Genomic DNA, 8,254 nt, shown 5'->3' with positions numbered 1-8,254 from the left:
AAAAAAAAAAAAAAGATGGACAATTATTTCAGCAAAAGGAATTGGCTAGGTGCACTCCATGTGCATGCATACTGTTGTGCACTTGTGCACTTTCAGTTCTTGGCCAGAAGGCACTGTGTCATGTCCATAAGCTCACTGTTGATAAGTAAAATAAAACAAATGCATTAGTTCTCTGTTCCTGTAGTTCACATGTAAGGACACTGGAAATAAATGGACAGTTTTACAATATGAAAATTGTAGCTCCATAAAACCAAGGTGGCTTCCTACTACTTAATCTTTGTTAGAAAATCCATTGCAAGACATAACCCATGTTTGTTATTGAAAATAAAACAAATATTAGAAAATATGCTTTCCTCTAGAAAAATTTTACTGAAAACCCTTGTTATTTATTTTTAAAATATCTCAAAAGACTGTAAATATTTTTGTTTGAATCTTCTTTTGATTTTCTTGGAAGTCTCTTCCTCGAATCATAGAAAAAGAAAACAAAAGACAATGGAAATATATATTTGGTAACCAAAGTCCATATTAATACCGAAACTACTCTTATATTTAAAATAGTCTGTCCTTGTCAAGTGTTTTGTAAATTAAAAAAAATCAAAAAATATTTTATAGACAACCAAATTAAATGTTTTCTGCTTATTAACCGATTACACTAGAGATATATGTTTTAAATATGATACTCAAAATAAACTAGGATTTTCTTTATTAATATTATCAGATCAAAGCATAATATATATAGGAAAATATTAACAGGTAAAAGATGGCTATATAAAATTAGTTATATGCATTTTATAAAAATATGAATTATAAGTACAGAATATATTATTATAGTCTTAAATTTAAAATATATATTTATAATGTGTTTGTTATACATGATTCAGGTAGTAATGGCTCATCCAGAAGATTAAATTATAATCTGCATTTATATTCAGGATCAAAAAGGAAACATTTCAGTTGTAAATATAAGCATTTATTAAGATGCCAGTATTTCTAATTAACATTTAGAGATTATTTTAAAAGATTAATTTTACAATTTTGAGCAAATATATTTTAGAAAGCACATTCAAACCTCAAAAATATTTATGTAAGTAGAAAATTAGTTATGTCATTAAGGCACCTCTAAATCAAATGAAATAAATATTTTCAACCAGACATAATAAGATGGGTGAAAATTTGAGAAAGCTGTCTGCTCATGGAATACAATGAATCCATGCATTTCAAAGAGCATTGAAAGAAATCAGATAAAATAAAGCATTCCCTAAAATCACAAGACAAAGATCTAGAGTCCAAAAGTAATTTATTGCTTCAGTTTATTCTTGGCCTCAGTTTAATGTACATATTATAAGCCTCTTTGATCTGAAAACAGAATTTAAATCTAGACCTAACACGAAATAAGTAAGCTGTGTGGTATGCTTAAGCAAAGAAATGCATTTTAGCTTATTCTTAAGCTTTTGTACTTCACCTTTTTAAACAGTATCATTTGTTATTGTATAATATTATAGTAACATTTTGCATTGTGCATGCACACAAATGTATATTTTGTGCATTAAATATTTACTATGCATTTTATGTACATAATACATCTGCTTATACCAACACTAAATTATTTGCCAACAGCAAAGATAAAATGTCTCTAAAAAGAGAACGGATGCAGTAGCTACTTTTTTCTTTTAAAATGTAACTGACTGAGGTAATATTACTGGTGCTTTAAAGCATGGGTTATCTCTAATTTGTCTGCTTCCTTATTTATAGATGGTAAAATATATTTTGTCTTTTGAAAAGAATATCAATTCAAAGAATTATGAAATTCTGTCTTGTAAGAGTCGATCTTGCACTTCATCTTGGGTTGATTCTTCCAGTTCAACTCAACTGACTCCATTTTTATCGATTCTATTTTTAAGTATAATATAGAATTTACTATAGCAACCTAAACCCAAGTAGTTTCCTCTTTCTTGATCTAAATCAAACCCATAGGGCCCTCTGTTGGAAGGATTTCAGATTACATGGTGTGGCCTTTATTTGGAGCATAGAAAATGTTTGGAATGCTGACTTTTTTTTTTTTTCTGCTAACAATTATTATTGTAGAAGATACAAGACGCCAGGTTATATGTAGCTCCCCAACACAGCGAAAAAACATTTTGTGCCAAAACAATACACTACAGAAGCACATGATACCTTTGTTCCAGAAACAGTAAACTGCATTAGCTGAAGGAATGATGTTAAACTGGCAAATTCCATTGCACTACATTCTTCAGTCAGTAAAACACTTGGATGCTGTTTTCACAGAAGGGAATTAATGCAGGCATCCTTTCATTTAGCTTGTAAGAGTGATCCACAGATGAGAAATATACTCATTTGACAAGTAATCATTTAAATGGGTTCTAGGAGCTTTTAAAGTGTTAAAATATTTATATATTCATTTGCAACAACAATATTTTCCTATATTTAAAAGAAAAAGTAATCCAAAGAGAAGATTTCTAAGCTTTTAAGGGTTATTTTTAAAAATATGAAGCCCTTGCTAGCACACTTTTAATATTGAATCAAGGAGGAAGACTGTTGGCATAGCAGGGTGCCACCTTTCTTGGACAGCTCTGTCTTTCCATATGCTGCAAATGTCCCTCTGGGTCTCTGGCAAGTTTCCTCAGCATGTCTAGATTCCTATTGGGTTTCAACAGTAGCAGGTTTCTGATCACTTCCCACCTTCCTTATGACTGCCATGCTAAGCCTCAGCCTATCCCCTCAGAGAACTAACTCCACTGACCCAACACAGCACTGCTCCACAAACATGAGCAGCACACACATAACTTTGTCTTTGATAAAAAGCATTGCTGTTCTCCATGCTAATGGAAACTACTTTTATAGATCATGTAGCTGACTTCATGGCCATTTCAAAAAGCATCTTAGTTCACACTCATTAGTTTTTAAATGCATTTTCTTCATGAAAGTTGCCCCCAGGAAAATGTAGCAGACTGCCAGAGTCAGAAAATCCTAAAAGGCTATCAACAATTTATAGAATCATTGGTCATTTGAAAATACATATTTCAATCAAAGTTCTGGCAAATTTTGATGGGCCATCAACCTCAAAAAAAGTTTATATGTCAGCTTGTCTTCTCCCAAGGATACTTAGGTTATATGATACAGACTTTCTAAAAAAGTCAAACTAAGTCACCTCCCCCCAAATAAAAGGATTTTTTTCTAGCCCCAGGCAAAGGGCATTAGGTCTATTTTTAAAAAGACTCAATTATCCCACATTATGTAAGATATCAGAAAGTAAGCCTTAGAAGACTTCTCTGCATGAAAGGAAATGCTGATCTCCTTATCCCTAAGCCAAACCAGAGCTTTTCTCTAGTCCTCATCCCAGTATAGCTAGTCCCTAGTAACTCAGCTGAAAGTTTATATCTCACTGTAAATTTTTGAGGAAGAAGAAACACAAGTCAGGGGAGCAAAACTTGTGTCATCACGAATCTAAGCAACAGCCTATAAGTCCAAATGAGAAGGGAATTTAGAAATAAATACAAACAACAACAAAGACACTTCACACCTCCCTCTGCTTCTGTTTTGGCTATTTTGCTTTAGCTTTCATGGGAATCCATACTGAAGCAACTTTTGTGTTTATTTGCAATGGGCATTTATGTGTACCTATTCTCTGATTCTGAAATGAGCAGGAGAAAAAACAATGGAGATGAATTTTGAAGGAGGACTTGAAATGGAAATACAAAGTTGATCCAAAGCGTTTGAAGTCATGAAATGGGATGGAGGCCAAAAAAGTGCAAGTTATTTTAAAAATAATTCCAAAATGAATTCATAGAATTTGGCATAGGATTTGGAAGAAAGGCCGGTTTTCCTACACACATTTATTTGCATAATCCTCAAGAATTTTCTTAGTAGTTACAAGGCAAAGGTTCTGGCTAATCAAAGAATGGCACTAACAATTCCAACCAAGCAGCAAAAGCTTCAACCAAAACCAAACTCAAGTGGTTATTACATATCTATCCCCTGATTCTGGATGCTTTGCTTCAAATTCCTGAGTTCAGAACACAAAATTTGGGAATAGCACATTACCCAGAGAGGTAGATTCAGCTGTTTTACTCCCTGGTGATGAGAGTAGCAGGTTCCTGGCCAGAGTTCAACAGAGGCTAGTCAACTAAAGCCATTACCCTTGCATCATATTCGTGCCACATTGAATGCCATTGGTGATCCAGATCTTGTTATCTGAACTGGTAGTCTTCTGGTTCAGTCCTCTAGAATCAATCTCTGAATTCTCTACCTTGGATGTTTTACTGATTATATTTCCTCAATTGACTCTTAGTCTAAGAACCAAATGAAGATGCCTTTCTGTGACATGCAATTTTGCAATTGAAAGTCTTCATTTCATGAAATAATATCACATTTGAAAGATAAAGGAAGTGGTAAGAGTGTCACTTTTTGGCTACACATTAAGTATTTATATATAAGAAGGCATCACATGCTAAAAATAATTCAGATCCTGCCACTTAAATGCCTGGTTCTAGAGGACAAATATTGCTTGCTCATCAACAATTAAAAGGATTCACCTGTGCTCCTGAAGAAGTTAGCTGCTAGGTTTGTGCACCAAGTGCCCTCACCAAGATATCTGAAAATAAGATAGGTGACCCTACCATCAGAGCATCTGATATTAATGTCCACTGTCCTCACACCAGGTGACAAAGATGAGCACTTGGATTGGCTATGTTAATAATAGGATTCAGCAAATACTCATTTTAACCTCCTATTTCATTAATGAAAACCAAAAATAATTCTTTCATGCACCCTATCATTGTCTAAAATCAATTTCATAATTGGAAGAGTTGCTTTGGTCTCATTATCTTCAGTAAAAGTATTTAACAAAATTGCTTGAGGAAATAATCAAAACCATCAACAAGAGTATAGTGCCATTAGTTTTCAATAAGCTGAATTTCAACAAATTAGATAAAATCAGGCAAAAGGAAAGAAAAAAATCAGTTTTGAAAATTCTTCTAAAATCATAATCTTAGAAATTTCTTTATCTATTAAAAAAGATATTTTCCTCTATTGAGAGAGTCAAAAGATATTCAGTGTGGAAACATGATTTTATTTGGCAACATGATACATTTTTAAATATGAATAAGAAGCCTTTCCTAGTGTTTTCTGTTTGTCTACAAACATCCAAGGAGAATATTACTATTTAATTGTCTTCATTATCTTTGTGAGCTCTAAATCAAAGCAAAATAATGGTGTTTCAGGAAGCAAACCCATCTCTAAGATTCACAGAAGAATTCTAGGAAGAGCTGTGGGTGTTCCCATTCCACTGATAATATATGACAGATTCCTGATGCCAGGAGTCTAGATTAATGTTCATTGGAAATACCATCACATTAGGTCTAACCTGTCATCCAGCATCCTTATATTCCATAAGTCTCCAAATTGCATAAAGGACAAACATATCTTTGCCTAGTAAGCTATAAGGAGAATTCTCTCTCTACATATATGAGACCAAGAGTTTAAAGTAGGAGAGAATACACCACAGCCAAGTTTCCTGCCTCTAAGCCCTCTCTCTCTCTCCAAGCCATTCTGGCATTTTATCAAGTTGGTCTCTATAAAGTGCTTGATTCATCAGTTCACTCCTCATTTTAAAACCCTCAGTAAGGCAAAGCCAAGGGCAGAAACCTTGGCATGGTGTTTAAGTTAAGACAAAATGCCAGACAAAAGACAGGATGCTCAAAAAATTTGAATTTCAAATAAACCACTAATAATTAAATAAATATGATCCATGAAGATTAGGGATACATTTAGGCCCAAAGATTATTTGTTATTTATCTGAAACTCACATTTGACTGAACACCTTAACTTTTATTTGCTGAGACTGTCAAAGACTCCCATCCCAACATCTCTTGTAAGCTCCCTCTCCTACCACTGCAGAGGAATCCTCAGCTTCAGTCAAAACTGAGGCCCCCTCCTCTTGCCGCTCCTGCACTGCCCTCATTCCATGGCTTTGCTCAGTGTTCCTCTAGGAGGCTCTAGGAGGCCCTCTGTTCTTTCTCCTTTCTATTAGAATTAGAATCCTCTTGAAGATCGAGTTAAAATTGCATTATTTCCACAATTTTCTTTCTTGATTATTCCACAGTCAATTCTTATAACACATTGTCTTCCACATTAATACATAAATCATCCCCTGCCTTGTGATTTATCTCCCATAGTTAGTCTTAAAATTTTCATTTAAAAGCAAATTTTCATTTAACTTTTCTCACACTTAGGTCTTACATCCTAAAGCAGTCTATAAGCCCCATGAGGTGGAGTGGCTGTTTGTCTTGTACATTTGCATACTGACCACAGAAAGCTGAGTATACAATCAGAAAGGGAAGCAGAGGTGAAAACTAATGGTAGGAACGACCTGCAATATGCTGGAAGTTTTCCATGATTTTTTTTTAATCCTTACAGCAGATTGCATCTTCTTTCTGGCTGAATAAACCAAAGCTCAGAAGGGTTACACAACTTGCCTAATATATTAGTAACAGAAGCAAGATTTGAACCCAGGTCTGACTCCTGAGTCAACCCCATCCTGCAGTCTCCACTAATGCTCTCGTCAGGTGCTGTCACTGCAGCTGCTACCACTATGCTTTTAATGTTGATTTGGAAGGCTCAGGAAATGAAAAATCTAGGCAGGGCAGCTGAGGTCAAGTAGACAACTAAGGAACTTTGCAGGAAGCACAGATTGCAGCTGGGGCAGACTCTGCCGCCCTGGGAAAAGCATGAACAGCTGGGGCAGCAGAAGAGAAAAACCCACTGCATGGGGTGAAGAAAATTAAGTGGAGCAGGAGCAGAGCTGACTCCACATTTCCTGGTAACTAAATGTTTGCAAGCAAACAGCAGTGCAGAGCCAGCCCAGGCAGAGAGGCGAGTCCCACACTTTCCCTGCGGGCTAAAGCTGTTTTGGTCTTGCTGCAGAATATGGTTGTTTGCAGAAAAGTGGAAGAGAGAGAAGCCTGTGGCAAAACCCCAGTGTTGAATTCCCAGCAGAAGCTAAGCATTTGTGTGTAGTAATTGCCTGTAGGTCAGTAGATTCTTAAAGAGCATGAAGGATCCCAAAGGTCAGTGAACATTTTAAAGAATTTCAGTGCACATTTGTGCACCACTGCATGTATTACTGTTTATCAGCTCCACGCTCAGCAAGGGAGAAATGTGGTGATTCTAGGCTCTGGGAGCCTCACCCCATCCTTTGGAAAATATCATCTACTAGAAAAAGACACTTTCTTTTACCTTCTTAGTCTTTTGGAAGGCTTATCTGGTGATAAATTTCATTTATGCCTCCCTGCTGTTTGGAGACCTCTATAGTCAGCAGGGGTGAGATAAGAATAGAGGAGTTGGATCTTCTCCCTCTTGCTTCTGTGGGTTGATGGCATGAAGGCCTATCATTTTAACATATTTTGTGTAGTTAAGTGTGAAATACTTGGAAGAGAGAACATTCCAGAGAACATTCCACCTGACTTTAAAAGCCTCAGTAGCTAAGACTAAATGCAAACTGTGGCTGTCAGGAAAAGCAATGATCCCCTACAATGCCAAAGACGTTATTATAAACTCAAGATCAATAGACATTACAAAGAAGTGTTGCTTTTATTTTCAGCTTTAACCTTTGAGAAAATCAAGGCTTCAGAACATTGAATCAGATCAGCTCATCAGTGATTGCCGACACAGACACAATTAAGGAATCTGGACGCAGCCAAACAATTCTAAATTCTCTTTGTAAGGTGCCTTAGTTTGCTATTTTGTGTGGAAATACACACAAATAAGGCACTCCATTGTAAAGACTTTCATTTGTCTTCATATATATCAAAGTGTATTTCAAGTTCACAATCATGAGATATTCACTTTAGGAATAGGAAAATTAAAGGCAAATAATTTACAAGCCCTCAATGTTGATTAACCAATGAGTTGTTTCACCAAAGTGGCCAAAACTGAATAAAATACATGAGGCATTGTTAAAATCTAAAGATATAAAATCTAAGACAGATAAAGAAGAAAGAAAACCCATCTGCAACTAGCAAAAGCTGGTGCATTAGAGACTTTGTTCATCCATAAAGGTACAATATCCCTACTAAGGAGCATCTGGTTGCTGAAGCATCAGTCATCTGTAAACTGTACTCTGGAATTTTTCCATCTGAGGTTTCTTTTCTGCTCTTCTCATGGCCCAAATGCTCAGACTTCAAGGATAGATGTGAAATGTTTCAGAAATAGAGCAAAAGTAATTAGCAAGGATAGG

The sequence above is a fragment of the Oryctolagus cuniculus genome, chromosome 6 (genome assembly GCF_964237555.1).
Source record: "Oryctolagus cuniculus chromosome 6, mOryCun1.1, whole genome shotgun sequence".
In the NCBI taxonomy this organism is placed as follows: Eukaryota; Metazoa; Chordata; class Mammalia; order Lagomorpha; family Leporidae; genus Oryctolagus; species Oryctolagus cuniculus.
The sequence above is the reverse complement of the archived record's forward strand: the minus strand, read 5'-3'. Positions refer to the sequence as shown.